The following is a 24716-nucleotide window of genomic DNA, read 5'->3' on the forward strand; positions in this document are numbered from 1 at the left end:
CAATCCAACCTGAGCATGTATATATGTAATTTGTAGTTTGTCTCACAGTCAGCCTTTGACCGTATTTTCATTGATGGCATTGAGCTTCATAATTATGGTTTCCCAAAGAAGTAGTCAATTTGATTCCTATATATTCTATGTGTAGATCATTCACTTGTGTTGACATCATTTATGTTGTTGAAAATAGGTATTGGCATGGAAATAATAATTGATCTTACAAAATTCTGTGGCACAATGTTCAACTTCGTGTCTGTCAACAAGGGTATATTTTCCAACTACTGTTGCTCCTTTTTTGTTTTCAATTCTCACATTCCAATAACCATTAATCCTCATGCCCCTTGACTGAATGTTTGAGCAATATCTGACTAAAAAATTTAGAAGAATTCTTCAATTTCTTCTTTGGTGGTTTTAGTGGCTGGTTAATAACTTTGAATAATAGTAAAAAAACTGGTCTGCCTTGTATATGCAAACATATTATTGTGTCACAGACAACATTGTATATCAAAAAGACCATAAAATCTTTTCAACAATGACTATAAAACCATTACTTTTGAGTTTATCATTTAACTCAGAAAGAACCACATGATTATCCAATTCCAGCTAACTTCATTTCACTATAAGCCATGCTATTGTTCCTTATGCTTTACTCTCCATCCTTTATGATATAAAATTTTTCTAGCTGGATACTTTGTACATTCCATGCTCTGATTATTAGTAGATGTTTGCCATTGTTTCTCCTAGTTTTTGAGTTATGCCCTATCAGTAAATGAAACGATCCAAAGCTCTGTTTCTCCCATATCATTACAGTTGACTCTACTTGGAAATGGAAACTCTTCACCAGTGGTAGTTGGAGGGCCTTCCAACCTGAGGGGTGCATCTTCTTGCACTATAATCCACAATGTTATACTCTCAGAAGTGGACTGTCTCTTCCCCTTCCTACTCTGTCTTATTCCAGACGTTCTACAGAAACCCATGCACCATGAATTCCTCTATTGGTATGTGGAATACATGTGGGATAGTTTCCAGTATCCCCCAAAAAGAGCCAACATAGAAGCAAAAATGGATAGACAAGCTGTGGTCTCACTGAACTCTTTAGTAATGACTTTGGACCTTGGTTCAAATATCCTGCTTTGAGAGAGCCGAATAATTGTCATCTTTATACTACCATATACTTGCTATGTTTATACTCTCTTTTCTTATTATGACATGTATTAGTTGAATAGGTATAGTTCTGCTTTTGTGAATGAGTGTTATTGAACGTTTTGCCCTAGCTCCGATCCTACTAGTGTAAACAGGATTCAATAACTTAAGTGCTTAATCTGTCCAAATCAACAATCTATTCATTTTAGTCTAAAAGATATCCTATGCATGTGTATTTTATATTTCAAAGCAGTGTTTTAATTTCTTTGCCATTGGTTAAAATAATGATACCATCAATAGAATCACCTTATACCCCATAAGGATGATTTAGAATATTCCCCAATAAAATGATAATGGTATCTCTAGACTGGAACAGTATAATATACATATATTGAGCTCACACTTAATTATAAACTGTAATCTCAGAACAGTTACTTCTGATGATATGATCCTACTTGATAATTGTCCTCACGAAGATCTCACTGGAATTATGTGTGCTATAACAAACTGTGGAAAAGAAATCAGATTGTGCTCCACTATGAAAAAGTACATTGTCTTGGGTCTTAAAGGCTTGTCTTAAAACAAGGAGCCATCAAAGTCAGGTGACAATAAAGGGTATATGAAAGAAATATAATAGCCTGTGTGAGCCAAAGATCGTGAATAGTAAAATCAAAGACTAAAGGAGGGAACAATATTAAAGCTTAAATTCCAGTCAACTGGTTTACAGAAGGCTCTAGATGACAGTGGAACCCCAAGATATATTTACAGAGTGCCCACAGGGATTAAGTCTCTGGAGAATTCCCTTTGACCACTTTCCAAAGGTGTGAATAACTTTGCTATCCAGTAGGTTGAGGCATTTAGATTAAAATTCAACACCTTATTATTCATTGTCCCTTTAAATCATTTCACATTTATTCTAGCTTTTTAATTATTATTCAACTTCTTTGAAATGAGATTTTTCTTTATTTTCTTTGTAATTTTTGTTGGGAAGCATTGCATTTCTCCCAATGAAATCCAGGGTAGGTAAATCTATAGAGATGGCTTTCTTAGGGTTAGGGGAAGAGAGGATGTGGGTAAATAGTGAGTTAATAATGAGTACAAAAATGAAGATAAAATCCTAAAATTCACTGTGGTGTTGGGTACACCACCCTTTACAATCTGCTTAACTCACTGGGGTGTATATAAGAATAGTATGTCAAGAAAACTGTAAAAGTAAACCTAAAAATATGAGCAAAAATAGCTTTGAAAAGCATGTCACTTAGTGGGGCCAACTGTATATTGAGCATATAGAGCCCTAAAGCAACAGAGCCTCAGAAACAAGAGGTGGAGAGAGTCATCAGAAGATAAAGCAAGAAACCACCCAGCCCAAGAAATAGAAGAACCTCGCGAGGGAATCCTTTGTGTCTGTGGATGATGTTTTCCAGCCGCAAAGTGAGATGCTGGATTAGAGAACTCTGGGTTCTAATAATATACGATATTTTGTCATCTAGTGTTATCAAATGATGGATGCACTTTTTTTGAAGCAGGCAGAATTTAAATGGCTAAAATTCAGCCAATAGCAGTGTTTATTAGATGTGTACAAATTGGTGTTTAGCATTAGGATGTTTTTTGGTTTTTTAATTTGTTTTTATTGGGGGGGGAAGGGAGTCAATGAGCCTTGCCTTGCTATGAAGTAAACAATTTGGGATTAATACACAGAAGACACCTCTTTTATATAATGCAATTTTGCAGTTCTTCTTCATATGTTGGGAGAATAGGCTAACTGTGCCAATATATTTCTTTCTAGCTTGTCTCTAGCTAAGCAAAAGCATAAGTATGCCAGGCAGTGGGGAGAGAACATGGAAAATGGATACAGATTATCATAGCAAACTTGCAAAATAAGAGTTAAAATTTTGACATTCAAAAGTGACCTTGGTTGCACAATATAATAGGCTTCAAAATAAGTTCGATGAGATACAGTGGTTTTATAAAGCTTTAGCCACATTTAAATTGATTCCACTGCAACTTTGCCAGAAGACAAAAGATGTATGATACCATTTTTCATTAGAGATTGATTTAGAAGAAAATAGTGTCTGAAAATGGGTCAACTAGAGCTATTAAAACAGAAATATCACAAGTGCTTGGCTTTAACAAACAAATGTATTTTCTCACAGTTTAGAAAATAAGTCTGAATTCAGGCTGCCAGCTCCAGAGTAGGACTTCCTCTGTGCATAATCTTTGAAGGAAAATCCTTGACATCCACCTTCCCTTGATTCTAGGAGGTTTACGGTGCAAGAATCACTTTCAGAAGGATTTGCCCATCTCTTCTTTCTCGATGGTACGGGGACCCCCGATCTTGCGTCTCTGTTTAATCTTTTATATTGGAGACAAGATTGAAACAGATTACAACCTAATCCAGTAAATCCTTCTCCAGTAGATCCAGTAGAACCCCAACTCATTTTACCTGAACTAAATACTAGTAAAGTCACTTTAATCTTCAAGGATTTGGAAGTGCCCATTTTGCCAGGGGGGTGATGCAGATAATACCTAACTGAAACTTTGGTGACAAAAGAGTGAACTGAAGCGATGGGCCACATAGATAACACCCACAGTGATCTTACAACCAGAGAATGGTGTCGTGAGTCCAATTAGCCAGAAAGACCGCGCCCACCCCCACCTCCAGCAAAATGACCATGATTGAAAATAAGTAAACACCACGTGTTATGCCGGTCACAGATTTCAACAGCAGATGGAAGCACAGTGAGCCAGGATAGAATTAGTTGCGCATCAAACTATTTTAAAATATGCATTCCTATCCAAGAGTGAAAAAACAATTTCTGAATACATTACATAGACTTAGTGATGGCGAATTTCTTTGCATTCACAAATTCTTTAAATTGATAGCATTTTCACAAGCAGCTATTATTCTGGAGGGATAATGGAGGTTTTATCCATACGGAGGCCCTACAGATGGATTTAAGGTTTTCACTGTCATCCATAGCTTTCTGTTTAAAATTTAAGCTCTAATATGGTTCCATGCTCCACTCTTGAATTTTATTGTTTACAATCTTTGGCTCACACAGGCCGATGTGCTTCTTCCATGTGGACTTAGCTGACAATTAGAAGACAGCTCTGATAGTTCAGGATTTTTTGGGTGGGGGTGGCCAACATGACCCCTGTAAGAAAATAATGGTGAAGTTTTGCCTGTCAGTCAAGTCACAGCTTGAGGACTTCATTTTGAGGTGCCACTGAGATGAATGGCACTCTGTGGGGTGGGCATCTCTCTCTCTCTCTCTCTCTCTCTCTCTCTCTCTGTCTTTCTCCATTCACCTTCCTGTTGAGGAGCCACACTAAGACCTGCTGCATCCCTGTGCTGTGGCTACCACCATTGGATCCTCAAATATTTGCACACACCACTTTGTGATCTTCCTGCATTCTGTATCATTGCATGTGGCTGCATGAATCTAAAGAAGGACTTATGAACTAGTATTTGACTTATGGGCTTGATCTGGACATGGCTTGGATGTTTTCTTGATGCACAATCACTGTTTTATATAAATATATTTCTTATACATGTATGAGAGTCTGAATTTGTTTCTGGATTTTCTGTTCTAGTCCACTGATCTTGCATCTGCCACGGTACCAGTACCAGGCTACTTTGAGTGGAGGAGTTGTTGTTAGGTACTGAAGACAAGCAGTGTGAGGGCTCCCAGATTGTTCTTCTTTCAAAGTAGCTTTTGCTTAGTCTACGCTTCTTTCCCCTCCACGTAAAGTTGTGTTAGGCTGGGTTGTCCAGAAAAACAAATCAAGTGGCATTCACATGTGTATAAGAAATAGCTGTACAAAAAGAAGTACTTATATTGCCAGAAGGCGTCCTAACTCAGTCCAACTCAAGTCCATAAGTCTGAGGCTAGTCCATAAGTCACTCTTGCTTATCTGGGACCTGCTGCCACAGAATGGTGAACAGAACCAGGAATCAGGAAGATCATAGGCCAGTGGTGCAGACTCTCAGTAATGCAAACTCAGTGGAAGAATGGCCGGGTGATAGTAACTCTGAACGACAGGTGGCCCCATGGAGTTCCCCAGGAGGCAGACAGAGTCTCAGTGAAGTTCAAGGAAGGAGGAAGGTGGAGTTCTAGAAATAAAGGCATCACAGGATCCCTCGCTCTTACACAAAAGGTCACACCCCAATGTGATACCTTCAAGCTACTACATGGTTAACAGGTGTGCCTACACCCCAAACCAGGAAAATCACCCAACTACCAGAGTTGCTAATTTTCCCCTATGTTTTAAAAGAATAAAATGGGGATTTGGTTTAGAATTTGTTTGAAACAAAGATTTCTCCCAAGTTGTCTCCCCCAAATATATGTCAAACTTAGCTGCTTGCTACACATGGTGAATGACTATACACTTGGAGGTCAACAGAAGTAGGTCAGGGGTTATTCTCCCTAAGGGTTATCAGCCATCTAGAGCAAGCAGATACCACTGTTTATCCTGCAATAAGCAGGGCCCACTCCCTTCTGATAAGGATAGTAGTAAATTGTTTCCTTTTAAGAAAGCCCAGGGAGGTCATGCCCACTCCAGGGTGACCAAGGTTGGGTTGCCATCATGAATCTAGGCTCCACCCTTCTTGTCACATGTATACCGCTAGTCCATCCCCTTCCTATCATGTGTACCCCAGCTCATCCCCTTCCTGTTATGCTTATGCCCATGGTATGATCGCCTCCTATTGCTTGTATTGCCTATAATACAGCCCCTTCTTGTGACATGTGTGGTTACCTGTAATCACGCACCCTAAGGAAATATAAGCCTTGGTTAACAATAAATGTCTCTCTCTGGGTTTCTCTGATCTCCATGTGGATCACCAAGTAGGACTGAGGTGAGCATGCTACTATGACATGTGTCTGACTCCATTATTTCAATTTCTCTTCTATCTCATGTTCTCCATGACTTTACTGTATTCCTTACTTACCCCTGCTGGACAATTGCGCCTCCCGGACCTGTGATGATTTGTTAGGGTCTCTCTCCCCTGACAAAACTGTGTTGTATTTCTGGATTACCCTGGGTAGTTTTAACCTTTTCATAATATCTAGTCTTCCTTCTTATGAAAAGCATATATTCTTCCATTTATGTAGGTCTCTTTTAGTTTCCTGTACTACTAGTCTGTCATTTTCTTTGTACAGGTTGTGATATTTGCATTATTTCATATCAACTTGAAGATATATAGCATTTTAGAGGTGGTATTCAACCTGTCAATCACATCCCAGCCTGATGGTACCTCCATGTGGGCAGGGCCTTCTAATAAGAAGGGCTCTGGGAAACTTCCCCTCTCTCTCTGTCTTCACCTTCCTGCTGTTGAGCCACCCAGAGACTGGCCAGAGCCCTGGAGATGTGTCCACGGCCATTGGATTTACAAGGTTTTGCACCTGTCAGACTGTGATAGGTTTATTGTGCAAAACTGGTCAATAGGAACATGTGGGATTAATCAGGTTACAGTTTGATTGTAGTCCAAAGAGATAAATGGCTCTGCATGCCCCACCCCCACCCCTTGTCCTCTGGTGATCAGACCAGCATGCATCTGCTTTAGCTAGTTCTCTGCCTCAGCCTGTGAGCTAACATTACCTGTGAGCCAAGCCAACCCATGGATCATGTCTTAGAACTTGAGGATCCTTCAGGACCTGCTTAGCCAAGCTGCTGCTCTGTATATCCCTTCAGCTTGAGGCTAGTGGATCATTTTGCCGTGCATTTGAATTCGATATTCCATCTCGGCCTGCTTTGCTAAGTTCTTGATCTGCTGACTGTTGGTGACCCGCTCTGCTGTTTGTTACCTATGGTCAGACTTTATCTGTATTGACTGAGGGAAGACTCAATCAGCTGTCTGCTTCCTTGATCTTGGACCCTGGAGCCCTTATGAGTTGAAGGACTTCCAGGTTATTAACTGTTCCACAGAAGTGAGTTGAACTGAGCCCTCTGTATTGCTGTTTGCATTAATTAGCTGTTATATACCTTTGTGCAGTATATATATATATATATATATATATATATATATATATATATATATATATATATATATATATATATATATATATACACACATGCACATACATCCATCCTGGTTTTGTTTCTATAGAGAACCCTGCCTAACACATGTCCTGTGATTGTCCTATATTCTGAATCACTTCATTTGACTGTGTGATCCTGAAGAGGGACTTATGGACTAGTATCAGCTTATGTAGTTGAGTTGGACTGGTCTGGAATGCTTTATTGATGCATTACTCCTTCTTGATATAAACCTCTTTCTTACACATATATGAATATGCCTGGATTTGTTCCTCTAGCTAACCCAGCCTAATACACAGGTCTTTTATTTATTTATTTACATTTGGTTTATTTGCACAGATGCTATATTTTGCGTGGCTATTGTAAATGTTATCTTTTTACATCTATTTTTCAGAACCCATTTGCTACTTGCTACATCTATTTTTCAGAACCTACTTGCTAATGTTATATCTTGTTAATTTTAACAAATCCTTCAATTGTTGTCAGCAATTTTTGTGTGTGAACTCTTTTGGGTTTTATATTTAAAAAATCATACAATCTGCAGATAATGAGAGTTGCATTTCTCCTTGCCCAATTATATGCCCTTTATATGCTTTTGTTGTCTAATTATTCAGCCTAAAATTTTCAGCATGATATTGAATGATAGTGGTGAAAACAGGGAATCCATGTTAGATTACCTGTCTCAGAGAAAACATTTTCAGGATTTTTTGTCCATTGAGCATAATGTTGGCCATTGGATTGCAATATAATGCCTATATTATGTTGAGGAATATCCCTTCTATTCTTATCTTGTTGAGTGTTTTTACAGAATATAAAAGGTTATATTCATACCCATTTATGTTCATACTCTTTTATGCATCTATTGATATGATTGGATGGTTCTTATTCATTGTGGGTTTTTTTTCTTCTTCTTTTTTTCCAGATGTGGTTAATTACCTTGATTGCTTTTCAAATGTTGAACAATCCTTGCATCCTTGGTTTGAGTCCTACTTGACCATGGTTAATTACATTCTGATGGATTGTTGGATTCTATTGGCCAGAATGTTGAGAGTTTATGTATGTTCATGAGAGATATTAATGTGAATTTTTGGTATCAGAGTTATGATAGTCTCGTAGAATGAGTATGAGAGTTTCTTCTTTTTATCTCTTTCTACATTCTGGAATACTCTGTGTAGAATTGGTGATATCTCTGCACTGAATACTTGGTAGAATTCTTCTGTGAACCCATTATGTCTTGGTCTACTTGGGTGGAAGTTTCTTGATGGTCTTCTCTATTTACTCTTACTACTGGATCTGTTGGGGTTTTCTACACCTATCTGCATTAATCTGGATAGATTCTATATTTCTATACCTTTTTTCCCCATTTCTTCTAGGTTATTATTCTTATTGAAGCAAACTTCATTGCAGTATAACCCTTCACGTACTGTGTGATTAGTCTTTTAAATTCATTAGGGTTTGTTGTAATTTCTCCTGTTTAATCCTTCATCCTCGATATTGATGTCTTCTTTTTCCTTTCTTTTGTTAGGTTTGCCAATTTTTGTCAACTCTATTAATCCTTTAGAAGAACCAGCTTTTTATTGTGTTGTATTTCCCACTCATTTATCTCCACCCTGATTTTTATAATTTATTTTCTTTTGCTATCAGAAGGACTATTCTGTCGAGTCCATTCTAATGGCTGAAGGTTTTGTGAGAGAGTGTCAACCATAAGCCTCTCTTCCTTCTTCATATGTGCATTTATCTCTATCAAGCATCCTCTGATAACTGCCTTGCTGTATGCTGTAGGTCTGGGCCTCCTGTATTCTCATTAGTTTCTAGAATTTTCCTAATTAGCTCTCTAATTTTGGCCAAGACCCACTCGTTTTGAAGAAGTATGTTATTCATCCCCCAAGTGTTTCCCCTTTTTACTTTCTTTCTTTTGTTGGCTTCTAGCTTTACTTCAGGGTGGTCAGAGAAGGAAGGCTGAGTGATCTCTATATGGTTGAATTTACTCAAACTTAACGTATCTCAGCATGTGGCCTATTTTCAAATATTTACCATGTCACTTGGAAAGAATGTGAATTTTTTTGCTGTCGAGTGGAGAGCTCTGAATATATCTATCAGGTCTAGTTGCCTAAATGTAGAGTTTAGTTCTTTAGACTATTTGCTGAGCTTCCTTCTGCTGATCTGTCTTTTACAGAGAGCAGCATATTAAAATCTCCTATTATGATGGTCAATTCTGTGATTTGTATTTCTTACTTTTGGATATGATTTATGAATTTCACAGGTCTCTTGTAATATGTTTATTATGTTCACTGGCTCTTGGTCTACTGTTCCCGTGAGCATTATATTGTGCCAAATCTTATCTCTAGTTATGTCCTACCCCTTGAGATAGATTTTGTCAGTGACTAGAATTGCAGCTCCTGTTTTATTTTAGATTGCCATTATCTTCGTATACCTTTTGCCAATCTTTGATCCTCAACCTGCTTTTTGTCTGTGAGCTTGATATATGTCTCTTGCAGACAGTAAATGCAGAGGTGTGTTTCCTAATCCCGTCTACTACTCTTTGTCTTTTAATGGATGAGTTCAGACCATTGAATTTCAGAATAATTACATCTGTCTTGATTATTTGCTGCCATGTCGTATCTTTGTGGTAGATGTTTCCCCACCTCCCTCCTTAGTTATGTGTTACGTATGCGAGGGGGCATTCATTCCTGCCTTCTTTTCATCATTGGGGCAAAGATGCCTTGGGTAGTGTTGTCAATGAGCTGGTTTCTGGCAAGGGTTACACTTCGTGATGGTCTCATATTTGAACTCTGTGCATGTTGGTTTTCTGTCCAATATGAAAAATGATTTTTGTAGTGCTGAGTTTTTGTTTGCTTGTTTAACATGTTATCTAAATTTTTATTGATCGGGAAAAATGTGCCTCCCTGTCTATTTTAATGGAGAGTTTGGAGGGATAGAGAATTCTTGGGTTAACATTATTCTCCATCAACTTTTTGAAAATTGTACTCCATTCTCTCCTCTTTTTCATGATTTCTGCTGATAAGTCTGAGCATAAGCTAATCTGATTATCCTTATTGTTGATTGCATTTTCCCCTCTAGCTGCTCTTAAGATTTTCTCCTTTTCCTCAAAGTTGGATACTTTAACTACTATATGCCTTGGTATGTTCCTTGGAGTTCAGTCTAATTGGTGTCCTCTCTGCTTCCTGGATGATTGTCTGGTTCTCCATCATTATTGGGGAAGTTTTCTTCTAGGCATTCCCTCGCTATTTTGGCTGTTGATTTCTTGATTATGTCTTGCTCTGATATCCCACTTAGTCAAATACTGTTCATTTTCATTGTGTTGCTCATTGATCTTAGGTTTTCTTCAGCTTCTTTGATTGTCTTTTATGTTTGTTGAATTCTGCATGACTATTTTCAAGGTCACTGATACGATTCTTCACTTCTTCCAGCTTGTTCATAAGGTCTTTTACCTTCTCCTTGCTTCTTATACCTCCTCTCTTAACTCTTGTATTTCCCTTCAGAGGGTGGATTCTATACGCACTATTTTTTCATAGTTCTCTATCAATTCTCTCATATCCTGAATGACTCTAAGCAGCATTCTGATGATTTCTTCTTGTGGTGCTTGAGCATCTGCCTTGTCTATATTTGTCTCTAAGTTCTGATCCACTTCAGACTTTGTGGTTTGTTTCTCTTGCTTTCTTGTAGTGACTGATGATGTAAGTAGTACTTTACAAGGCATTTTGGTGTATCTCAGGTTTGTTGTTGCTTGTGAAGCATGGGCATTTTGGTATCTCTGAGATTTGTTGTTGCTTGTGAAGCATGCAGCCTAGTGGACAGGGCTGTCCCAGTTTGTGTGTGCCTCATGCGGTGTTGCAGAATGAGTTGGAGTGGCTGGGGGCTCAAGCAGGGGGGTGGGCTGCTGCCATGGGTCACAGGCTCCACTGGCTGCACGGTCAACTCAGTTTGCTTTGGCAGAGGTCTGCCAACTACTGCCCTCAGAATGCACTAGTGACACTACCGGAAGGGCAGGATTGGTCACACTATATTCCCAGGAGGCAGCAGTGATCTGGGTTACGTGGCCTGGCAGGCCGGATACACAGTCTGATCAGGTTCAGCAGGTAATGCAGGCAGTGGGGGTTGTGGGTAGAAGGGAAGCGGAGCTTAACATAACAATGGATATCCAGCAGATGGCAGTCTGATGGCCATGGGCAGCAAGGGTGGCAGTAAGTGAGTGGTGACAAAGGAGTCTTGCAGGCTGGGAGTGGCTGGGGCCATGACTGTGGATGACTGGGCTTGTGAGCCACTGGGGGCAGGGCTTGGAAGCTGCCATGCTGTGGTATGTAAGTCTCGTGGGATATGGGGGGCAGGTGGCGGGGGCCAGGCCCTTTTCCTGCAACCCCAGGGTAATTTGGGGCCAAAGCAATTCTTTTATCTTATTGTTTCTTTTCTGGAATACTATTTGGTGTAGCATTTCTATTTTTTCAATTGTTTCCTCCATCTGTTAAAGGTATCTAAACAAAAAATTTCCTGAATATTATTTCTAGTACTTGCAGAGCTTCTTCAGAGTAATCCTTTGACTCTAGATGTTATTCTTTTGTTTGTGTCTGTTTGGCTTGGTGTGTATGTGTGTGCATGTGTGTGTATTCCAGCAATCAGTTTCCATGTCACAGCATTGTGGGACATCGATTAATGTTGGGTGAGTTTCTAATTTGTGTGGCAGTAATTGGCTCTTGCTTGGGTGTGGGGATGCATAGGCCTTCCTTGATGTGTCTCTGGGTTGGCCTTGGCCTCCTTGCTGGCATAGGAGGATAACAGTGGCCTTCCTTGCCTGTTTGCTGGTATGACTAGGGCCCTCCTTGCTTGGGGGCAGGGATGATCGAAGCTTTTATTAGTGCACATTTGGACTGCAAGAGTCTTCAAACACTAGGTGCCAGGGAAAACCGGGGCCTACTTTGCTTGGATGGAGGGGTCCTCCGAGTCTTTCTTGTCAAATGGGTGGATAGCCAGTACCTTACTTGCTCAGGGAAAGAGAACTGTCATTACATTTTAAAATGTACACTTTTGAGTTTTAAATATGAAACTATTTCCTAGCTGACTTAATTATTCTTTATATTCATCTACATTAAGAAATTTGGGAGACTGTACCATATGACTAATTTCTGTTTCTTAGATGTCTTTTTCAATTGCTGTTTTATTCCTTGTTATATAAACCTACTGAGGTTATTTACATATTTTCTTTATAGGGAGCTTCTTAATGAATGATCATCAACAAGCATTGTTTCTGTGTTTTACTTCTACTCACTCCTCAAAACCCTAAAATTCCAAGTCTGACTCCAATATGAATTAAAAATTGCCCCTTGTTTTACTTAAACAACAAATGTGTCTATGTAGATTGAAACGTTTTACCCATTCTTAAAAATAATATACCCATTCTCAAAAAGTAACCTATAGTTACATTTTAACATTTAGTGGAAATTCATTGTGTTAGTCTGGGTACTTTAGAGAAACAAATCCACAGAAACTCATATGTATAATAAAGAGTTTTATATAAAGGGTAAATGCATATCAAGAAAACACCCCAACACAGTGCTGCCCTAAGCAACACATCCAACAATAACCCATGTGTCCAACACTGATCCACAAAGTCCTCCTCCATCTCATAAAACAGATGCAATGATGCCGACTGTAGGAGGAAAGCCGCATCAGTGAATGTGTAAGCATTTCAGCGCTGGCAGGGGTCTCCACATGGCTGATCCCACACCCAGGGCTGCATCTAAGTAGGTCCATGAAGCTTCTCCTCAGGGATGTCTTGCAGGAAGTGAGCTTTGCCAGCTGAAGCAGGAACTGGCTAAAGCAGCTGCATCCTTGTCTGACTATCATAAAGCAAGAGACCTGATAACTCTAAAGACGAGGTTCACTGAGGCATTTATTCCTCCACCCTTCAATTACTCAAACATGTGTTCATTGGCCAGGTTGGCACAATAAACTAACTACCTCATTCAGTTTGAAATGGCTATGTAGCTTCAAATTATTACCTTATTTTTAATATATTCCAGAAATCATAATCCACAAAAATATTTCACATTTAAAAATTTTCAAATGCAAACAAAAACACATCAGCATCTAAAAAGTCAAAATAAATAGATACAACCTTCTTTCTTCATATATTCTTTTTCAAATAATAACAATACAATTATTATGTCACTTTTGCCACATTATATCTGCCAACCCATAATTGTACCATATTCCATTCTTAAGCCATTTTCTGTCTTATTTTTGACTATCTTTGCGTTTAGGCTTATTAATATAATCAATACCTGATAAAGCACTCTGAAAGATATTCCTGACACCACTTTCCATTCTCCTCTTCCTGCCCCATTGTCTATATTTGCCTTTGAAAATTTCAATTCTGTGTAATCTCAAAAAACATGACAGCTCTAGGCCGATGATGAAGCAGAAAAATTACACAGCCTGGCAAATATATTGATCGCCTTAAGTTTGGTTTCTCATGAATCAAACAGACTTGTAATACCTGTGATCATTCCCTTAATAAACTCACTTTCTCATTTCCAAGGATAATATATATTCTGGTCTCTATTTCTCTATATCTCATAACCAGAGCTTGCCTCATATTTCACTTTGAAAAGAGAAAGCATGACAAATTGTCATCCATCTACCAAAACCAATCAATGAAAGTCATAAAGTTGCTAAATCAAACATTTTCTTCTCTGCCCACACGGATACATTACTCACATGCAATATTCAATACTGTTGATCTCTTATGAAAACTTTTTTTCTCTCATGAATTTTTTTACCACTGGGATCTCTGTGTTCTCTCAATCTTGTTATTTTTCTTCCAAAATCTAAATATTGAGATTGTCTACACTTCTTGACTACATCGTTGCACACTTTGCATTTTATACATAGTACAGAGTTTGCAAAAATCCTTTTGTGACTACTTATCTCTTTTACGTTTGTCTCATAATAACAAATACCACTGTTAGCTTTACTTCACCTAAGGTGATTTCCTTTTTCCTATTTTTTTTTCTGGTCACTATATATTAACTAGCATAAGGCTTTACACAAATAAAATGATTTTTTTTTCTGTTAAATGATTTAAAAAGCTGTTCTACGGTGACCTTATTAAAACAATAATATAGCTGCCCATAAGTAAAAGCAAAGAGATCAATGATTAGCTATCACTTTGAAAACAATTTTTGAAATGGTGAGTTTTCAGCTTCTCCTGAGTCTCATTTAAACTAATCTAGGGCTGTTATGTTTGTTTGCTTTCTTAGCAGCTTTAACTGGAAGTCTGTGCAGTGTACTTCGCGTCTTGACATATTTTGCTTGTGCTAAATATCGAGAGTACACGCTCATAGGTGAATGTGGGAAGTTATACCCCAAAGGAAAGCGTGCTTTCACATTGGTGCCTACAGGGCATCTGACATCTTTCATTTTAATCAAGAGACGTTCTGCCTTATTAGTGATTCTACATGCTTCCTTCTGCACATTAATTTCCTCTTATAGATCTGCATAAATTGTCAATATTATCCTATGCCTCAACTACATATCCCTTCAGGGAATTGAGCAGCATAACTTCCCACTTAAATACTATATTTAAATTACCTGCATGTCTTCATTGGAACAAGTGTGGTGAGTAAAAGGAGCTAGAGTGTGGCTGATTATGCATATCACATGAATGCAGCTATAGATATATTTTATGGTTCAACAACTGAAATATTATTTCACCTACTATTTTTGAACAAAATGTGATAGCTCTCCTTTGTTTTAAGCATTCGCTCCCTTTCTACATCTTTTTCTCCTCCATAAAACGTATCAGATAGAGCAAATATAAATTAATGTAAATGATTTTTGCATTTTACATTCTTGAGGCTTAAATATTAATGTCAAAATGGAGCTGACACATACAAAATATGGCATAACTATGGCTTGAAATATAAAGAAAATACTAAATTGTATCAAAGAAAGTGGAATTATTGACTGGTATAAAAAGAATCTATATTTATAGCTTAAAGAAATTTGAAAATTAGATAGAACCAATTTCAACATGCTGCACGGCCCTGATATTTTATCTGCATTTGAACTGAGTTTACTGATACATATAGTCATATATTATTACTTAGATACCAATCAAGTTATAGATATACTTAATATGTATATATTATACATTCATATGTATATAATATATTATATATAATACACACATATAAAGAGCTACATATCTAGAAAATATGTCATTTTACATCCTCCTCGCACTCTCTGGGGAGTGATCAATCCAATACCCTTGTCGGGAACACAGACTTGGCATCATCCTTGTTCGTTTTCCACCCTGGGGCACCTTCTTCTTCTCTTCAAACTGCCACATTCTCCTCTGTAAAGTCCAGCTTCTTGAATTGGTTGCATAGAACACATATTAAACAAAGGATACAAAGATGCTGCTCTGACATACACAGTATTTCCTCGTCCAGGTCCAACAACTGCTTGTCAGTGTGTGCACAGGTTGACCTAAATTCAAGCAATGGTTGCACAATTCTCATTACTAACAATAGGATGCATAATTGCTGTACCCCATACTGTCAATACCTCTGCCTAACCACTAAAATACAGGCAGACATCTTTGTGATACTCTCTGCCTTTACCCAGTATCCATTTGGCAGACGCAACCACACTTGTTATTTTATGTCTTTTGAATCCATCTGGAAATTCTGGCACTTCTCTAACAATAAAAGGCAACTACCAGTTTTTAACTATCTTCAGGAAAATTTACTATCATAAGATATCTAATTATGCAGCATCAGTTTTGGGGGAAGACTTATTAGATCATGTGATATGCAGATGAGAAAATCTTGCTTACCTCAAATTAAAATGACTTAAATTACTTGGTAAAAGGTAAAAGACTACACCCCACAGTGTGGATTACACACTAATTATAAGAAAATGTGAACAAATAAAAATTCTCACCTCTGGACCCACCATAAACATCACAGGAAACAATGAGGAGCTTGGGGTTATCGAGCATGTCATTCTATTTGGTCTACAATATAAAACCATGATTCAACAGTCAAAAAATTAAATGACCTATTAATTGGGCACATCTGTAACAAAGTACTATTATGAAATCTTACAATAGAGGGTTTCATTTTCAGGAGTAGGGCATGCCTGATACAAAAAATGATGTTTTCAATCACCTCATAACTCAAAAGGAAGACTGAACAAGAATCGGCGCACTTGAACTATAGAGTTGGTAAAAAAAAAAAAAAGGGAATATATTGAGTACTGTCACAGCAAGATACAAATCCGTCTTAGAGAGAAAGTAGAGCCAAAATTTTCTTTAGAAGCTAGGAAAAGAGATGCTGCATAACTTATTTTGATAAGTTATTAGGGAGGATTAATATTGTTGTAAGTGCCATTGAATCGGTTCCAACCCACAGCGCCCTTATGGACCATAGAGAACTACTTGGCCCTGTGCTATCCTCACGACTGTCCTCATCCTTATTTCAGCCATGGTACCAGCCCGTCTACTTCACTGAACTTGATGGACCTAGGGGTTTCAACTACGAATATCTTTTTCTATGCCCTGATGTATTCTGCTCTGTTATCTGCTCACTGTGTCGGCTTTTGGTCTACTACATATAAACTGAATACTAAGCATCCCTGTTTTATGTGCTGCAGTGATGGCATATCTAAATTATCTTTCTTCTTTTAAAAGGTGAGTGTGTCGAAGGGATCAGGTATCAGGCTTCCTCAGAACAAAAATCTTACCATAGTGAATGAGGGCTGGGGTGTGGAGTGGAGACTCAAAGCCCATTTGGAGGCCACTGGACATCCCCTTACAGAAGGGTCTCGGGGAGGAGATGAGCCAGTCAGGTGCGGTGTAGCAATGGTGAAAAATACAACTTTCCTCTGGTTCCTAAATGCTTCCCTCCCTCCCACCCCTCCACCCCCCACTATCATGATCCCAATTCTAACTTGCAGGTCTGGCTGGACCAGAGGGTGCACACTGGTGCAGATGGAGGTTGGGGGAGCAGGGAGTCCAGGGCAGCTAATCCCTTTGGGACCAGTGGTAAGAGTGGCAATACTGGCAGGGGAGAGGGAAGGTGGGTTGGAAAGGGGGAACCGATTACAAGAATCTATATGTGACCCCCTCCCTGGGGGAAGAACAACAGAAAAGTAGGTGAAGGGAAACATGAGACAGGGAAAGATATGACAAAATAATAATTTATTAATTTTCAAGGGTTCATGAGGGAGGAGGAGCAGGGAGGGAGGGGGACAAATGAGGATCTGATGCCAGGCGTTTAAATAGAGAACAAATGTTTTGAGAATGATGACGGTAAAGTCCAAAGACCTCCAAATTCACAACCTTGGGGTAGCAGTCCTCTGTGTCCTCTCACACTATGGCATTTTATCCATAAGTCTGCGGAAGTACTTCTTCAGTCCCTTCAGTGTACTGTACGTGTGGGTAAGGGACAGTCTGGTTTGCTTAATGGAACTTCTAAATCAGATTCTTCTGATGTCACCTGTGAAGGAGTTACACACCTTGAAAGCACCAAGTCTAAAGTCTCCGTTGCCTATAGCAATGAACCTTGCTGACCCAGGACTAAAAGGCCTGATTAGGCAGGCAATTCAGGATGTATTCTCCCATTGGTTTGGAGGAGGTTGTAGGTCAAGTCTGTTTTCCAATGACAGGTTGCCTTCTCCTGGTTTTTCCAACAGAGGACTAAAACTACCTTCTCCGAGACAGATATGCCCCTTCGCCTATCTTTGTACTTGAATTTCCATTAAGGGTCACTGAGCACAGCTATTAATTTGGATTGACTGTGGAACGACGTTACCTAACAGCAACAGCTTGGTCTTCTCTCCCCGCACTCCCCACATAAGGAACTGGGGTCTCAGCTAGAACATCCTCTGAAGAAGTGGTTTTAAATATGTCTCGATAAAGGGGTGATAACTAGATGAGAAGCATTAGGCAAGGATATCTCCTTGTTGCTTGTTAGACCAGATTATAATATTACATGAGCGGAGAACAGATACCTGTCTTTGTCTTCATGTCTCTCCTTATAGTAGTGTTCTCAGACAATAGTTGTCTTTTTGTAGTTCCATCACTACTTTTTAGGGATGCATAGTATACCATTGTGTGTAGGTACCAAACTTATTTATTTACTTAAATCGTTTTATTAGGGGCTCATCTCATACAACTCTTACCATAATCCATACATGCATCAATTGTGTAAAGCACATCTGTACATTCATTACCCTCATCATTCTCAAAACATTTGCTCTCCACTTAATCCCTTGGCATCAGGTCCTCATTTTCCCCCTCCCTCCCTGTTCCTCCCTCCCTCATGAGCCCTTGAAAATTTATAAATTATCATTTTGTCATAACTTGCCCTGTCTGACATCTCCCTTCACCCACTTTTCTGTCGTCCATCCCCCAGGGAGGAGGTCACATGTAGATCCTTGTCATCGGTTCCCCCTTTTTTAATCCAATCTGCTATTGAGGAGCTTTTTGGCTGTTTCCAGCTTCTTGTTATTGTGAACTGTGCTTCAATAAATATGGGGAGCATGTGTTGTTTCTCTTACTTTTTAGGGTATATACCTAGCAGAATATTGCTGGGTTACATGGGGTTTCTACTCCCAGTTGTCCTAGGTAGCACTAGATTTCTTTCCACAAATGCTTGCATATATTGACAAACCTACCGGCAATGCATAACAATTCCAGTCTCTCTACACCCTCTCCGGCATTTAGCATTTGTTTATAATTGAGCTGTTGTTCAGATTTGCATCTTCCAAAATGACTAATGATGAGACCATTTTCCACCCATATGTGTTAGCCATTTGGAGGTCATTTTTTTGGCAAGCTGTCTTTGTCTTTTGTCCAACTTTTTAATTTGATGATGTATTTTTCTTATTGATGTGTTGCAGAATTCGATAAATTTTAGGAATAAGTCCCCAGTCCATTATATCATTGCTAAAGAGTTTTTCCAGTTCATATAATCTTGGTTTACTCTTTTGATGAAGTCTTTTGATGTGCATGGTTTCTTATTTTTAGTAGGTCTCAGTAATCAATTTTGTCTTCTACTGTGTATTTCCTTTATAATATTTGGGTATATGTCTATACCCGACATTATGTTCCTTAATTTAGCCGCTGAAAAAATAAATCAACTATCTCCATACCCCTGAGATAGTGCACATTGTCCTAAGGTATACACTTCTAATTCTATCATTCTGGTTTTTTAAAAAAGAATAGAGTTAACAAACAAATTATTTCTCTCAGGAGTGGAGTTTCTCATTTGATGTTACAGCCTGTAAACTATATTCGGTGAATCAAAAACTGAGGTAGCGCCACAAACATTTGAGAAAGCTGACAAGGACACGATACAGTTTCAGAAGGCAACATCATCGTTCTAACTAGGAAGTGCCAAAAGGACCTCCTCTCCTTGGCTTGCTTTTGATCATACCCCTTTGTAGGGTTCTGAGTCTAATACCATTCAGCTTCTTTTTATCTGCAGGCTTTAACATCCGAAGAGGGCAAATGAACCTTTCACTCACACTTATAATGGCACCGACATTGTCAAATTCTACACAACAACTTAGGGCAGAAAACAGGGCGACCAACTTCTTCTTGGTAAAAAAAATATCCATCTCCAGTCACCTGATGGACTTTACAAGTAAGATGCAGATCATGCTTATGTAGAATTTTTTTTTACATTTTTGTTTGTTGTTGTTTTTTGTTTTTATTTTATTTGGGCTCTTACACCTCAGCTCTTTTTACAATCCACACAAATATTCATTGCATCAAACATGTCTGTCTGTACATAATTTTTTCCATTTTTTTCAAAGCATTTCATTTCTACCTGAGCCTTTGGTATTAGCTCCTTATTTCCCCACTCCCTCCCACACCCTCCTTCCCTCATGTCCCCTCAATAATTTATAAATTATTTTTATTTTTGTGTCTTACACTGACCACTTTCTCCTTCACCCACTTTTCTACTGTGCATCCCCCTGGGAAAGGAGCCATATGTGGATTATTGTGATCAGTTCCTCCTTACTACCCATCTCCTCCTTCCCTCCCCCTCCTTGTATCACTGCTCCTCTTATTGGTTCTGAAGGGTTTATCTGTTCTGGATTCCCTGTGTTTTGAACTCTTATCTGTACCAGTATACATATTCTGATCTGGCCCTATTTGTAAGATAGAATTGGGGCCATGATAGTGATGGTGGGGGGTGGGAGTGGGCGTTAAAGAACCAGAGGGAGGTTTTGGTTTTGTCGGTGTTATACTGCACTCTGACTGGCTCATCTCTTCCTTGTGGCCCTTCTGACAGGTGATGACCAATTGACTACTGATGGGTGTTGGGTCCTCCCTCTGCTCTCCCCCTCATTCATGTTGATATGCTTTTTGTTTGTTTGTTTGTTTTGAGGTGTTTAATGTCTGATACCTGATCCCATCAACACCTACTGATCACACAGGCTGGTGTGCTTCTTCCATGTGAGCTTTGTTTCTTCTAAGCTAGATGGCTGCTTGTTTATCTTCAAGCCTCTAAGACTCAGATGCTATATCTTTTGATAGCCGGGCGCCATCAATTTCTTCACTACATTTGCCTATGCACCCATTTTGTCTTCAGTGCTTGTGTCAGGGAAGGTGAACATCACAGAATGCCAGGTTAGTAGAACAAATTGTTCGTGCGCTGAGGGAGTACTCGAGTGGAGGCCCAATGACCATCTGCTGCTGTAATACTTTATAAATAATTATATGTAAAGAGATATATTCCCCTGACATTACATATAAATGTACTTACAGATATACATGACTTCATTTAGACCTCCATTAATATCCTTTGCCTCTCACTCCTTTCCTCTATTTCCTTTTACTTTACGTCTATCTGGACAAGATAGGTGGTTTGAACAATCCGGAAGAGAGAACAATGGGACTGATGGTTCCCGGAGACACATGAGAAGGGGAGGTAGGAGAAAAGGAGGGGGAGTGACAACAAACCCAAGGACAAGGGAAGTATAAATGATCTAAAATTGGTGGCAAGGAGGGAATAGGATGCTTGGGGGAGAAGAGGGGAGGTTCGATCAAGGGCAATGGAGCTGAGAGGAATTAGCGAAACCTGAATGAAGGCAGAACATGATAGTGGCACAGGAGGAAAGTGAGAGGAAATAGAGGAAAGAACTGTCAAAAATTTTGCAAGTACCTTTGCACGGCCGTGGTGATGTAGTGGTTACATGGGGGCCTCTTAACTACAAGACCCCAAATTCCAAACCAACAGTCATTCCTCAGGAAAATGGGGGACACTTTTACTGCTGTAGAGAGTTAGAAGCTCAGAAGGGCAGTGAAACTCTAAAGGGTCACTAGGACTTAGCATCATCTCAATGGCAGTGAGTTTGTTTGCTTTTCTGCATCCAATGTGCCATTTCTACCCCAGCTTAAGCTATCTTTATAGGGTATCTATAAACTGTACCAAACCACAAAAGATCACAGAGAAGACCTGGATCTGGTACATCAGTGGGTAGTATAAGTAGAGGAAATTTCTCCATAGATTAAGGATCTGGTGATAAACCCACGTGACAACAGAACATTTTCTCATGCCATATTTTGTTCTGCAGAGATTCATCTTCAAGATTACTGATTCTTGGTTCCAGTGTTTGTTTCTTATTGTTTTCTTCTTTCACTTGTTAAGTTCTAATAATTTGGTGTTTACCTTTTGTATTTCTGTTTGAAGTTGTATTATTTCGATTTTTTCCACCACCACATTATTTCTGATTTTTAATTGATTTTGTTGGCATGTTCTTTCAAAGCACATCTGATTTCTTGAATTATGCCACGTGTCTCCTTTTTGTCTCTGTCTCATTTTACCTCCAGTCCCTTAAAGGAACTGTAATTCATCATGAGAGGATTAATTTAGGATTTATCCTCCTCTTGGAACTCCTCCAGAGTTACTTGTGTTGTCTCCTGATTCTGAAAGTGTATGGCGATCAGTTGTTGCTTCTGAGACGTGGTCTTATTATTAGTTAATTGTTGTTATGTTTGAGCTGAATGTAGACTTATCCTCACACCCCTGCTGCAGTACCTGAGTTGTCAAGGGAAGCTGGGCAATTCCGTCCTAGCCTCGCCTCTACACGGGCCTAAGTCAGCAAACAATTGAATATGGTCCCCACCAAAGTTTTGGTTTTGAGGCCTGTTCCCAAGTCGCCAGGGGGTACTTGGCAATAGTTGATCGAACCAGTGCATTGGGAGTAGAGAAGCAACTAATTAAAGCATTCATTCAAACAATTTCCTGCTGTGGGTCCTGTAGGTGGTGGGCCCAATTCCTATGGGCTGGTAGGCATTAGCACTTTGAGTCCTGGGAGGGAAGCTCACCTGCTACTGAGCTCACCACCCACCTAACACATGACCTCCTGATTTTGCGCCCACCTTGAGATGGTCAGTCCTCTGATCATCCAAACTTGTCACAATCCAAACTCACCAACCCATCAGCTCTATATATTGGTCTGAGTGACACAAGAGGACAAGTAAAACCAAGTGAACGTGAAGTCTTTAAGGATATGCAAACTATTTTCAAACATTACAGAAAAAGGAGTGGGGATATGATCTTATTCAATATGGTGGCTAGAGGCAATCAGTAAAAGCAGTCTGTGAACATTTTCCAGAATTTAAAATATGTCATCCTTTACATTCACCGAAGAATCCATACATTCTATGGATGCTGGCACAGTCAGGGTTCCCTCTAGAAGAATAAATTTCCCAGAGTATTTGATTTGGGGGAAAGGGGGCAGTAAGAGACAGATATTCTCCAGAGCCTGCTTACCCTGGTCCACATAGTCCTCAAGAAACAGGTAGCTGCCCAATTGGCAAAATGTTGTGGATAAAAATGGGCACTCATAAATCCATCTGTGCATATGTGGTTAGATTAAGTTTTTGGCAGATCCCCACTGGCCACACCAGGGACTCGAAAGGCTTTACTTGTCACACGATTATGGTGCTTCGTGCCATGGTGCAATATGGTATTTGGTCAGCTGACCTCCCGCTTAACTCCAACATGAAATTGCTCTAGGCTTAACTATTTCTTGATTGTTCCAGGACAGAAACTTTGTGAATTTTTAAACATTGCTGATGGTCGTTTCTATCTTTCTCTTTATTGTTTTCTTTATAATACTATTATTTCCTTTGTTCTATTTCATTTTGTGTTGCATGTTCCCACTTTATGAAGGACAGAAGTGGTGGATGCATCGAGAAGGTAACTGATGTAATGATTTATGTGGACAGCAGGGGCTGATGGGCAGAGTGAGGGGAATTGGGAAGCAAACACTGAATTCAGGAGGGTGCACTAGAACTGATGGTGACAACTTATATACAACTCCTTTTAAAAGTGGCTTAACTAGGCATGTGCATGATATGTGAATTTTAAATCAAGGAAACTACTAAAAAGTAACCCTAGTTGACCAATGGTCATTGCGTGTGAAGGAGGGAGAGTTTTGGTGGAGGAGGCATTGAATTCATATTAATTATGGAGGAATAATTTGGAAAAGGAAATCAATCATGGTTGCACAACACAAAGATTATAATCAATAACTCTGAATTAACATGTAGAAGTTGTTTAATAGGAGAATATTTTGGTGTGTATGTTTTTGCCACAATTAAAATATTACTACATAACAATAAGACATGGAAGAAGAAAATGTTCTAAAATTGATTGTGGTAATGATCTTACAACCCTTTTTGATATGATTTAGTAATTGAATTGTATAATATATGAAAGCAGGGCCAATAACATTGTTAAAAAAAGAAACAGAAAGTTGCTTGCTGGTGGGAAAGCACAGTATTCTAAAAGGGCAAAGCAAGTCATAATGTTGACATGGATGCCATTCCAGCACATTCTATATATATGTGTTTTTAAAAATCATTTTATTAGGGACCCATACAACTCTTATCACAATCCATACATATATCAATTGTATAAAGCACATTTGCACATTCATTGCCCTCATCATTCTCAAAATATTTGCTCTCTACCTAAACCCCTGGCATCAGCTCCCCATGTTTTCCTCCCTCCCCACCCCTTTTCCCTCATGAACCATTGATAATTTATAAATTATTATTTTGTCATCTCTTGCACTGTCCAACACCTCCCTTCACCCACTTTTCTGTTGTCCTTCCCTCAGGGAGGAGGTAATATGTAGCTCCTTGTAATCGGTTCCCCCTTTCCAACCCATCCTCCCTCCACCCTCCCAATATCGCCGCTCACACCACTCGTCCTGAACCAGCAGAGAAGTCTGAGGGGCCATCCCAAATCCCAACTACATGGACACCTGCCTCTTCCCCCAGAAAAAAATTATTTCAGAGGATGGCACTGAAGCTACAGCTCTGGGAGAGGGACGTGTCTGATCTGAGCACACAGGAGCAGATGAAGGGGAAGGAGGAAAGAGTGGAGCACATCCTGGCCGACCAGGCCTTGAAGACGATGTTCCCACTAAGAGAAGCCAGTTCAGATGGGACACGACCATCCCTCATAGACCCATGGCCCTACAGGGGA

This window comes from Tenrec ecaudatus, chromosome 11, assembly GCF_050624435.1.
Source record: "Tenrec ecaudatus isolate mTenEca1 chromosome 11, mTenEca1.hap1, whole genome shotgun sequence".
Taxonomy (NCBI): Eukaryota; Metazoa; Chordata; class Mammalia; order Afrosoricida; family Tenrecidae; genus Tenrec; species Tenrec ecaudatus.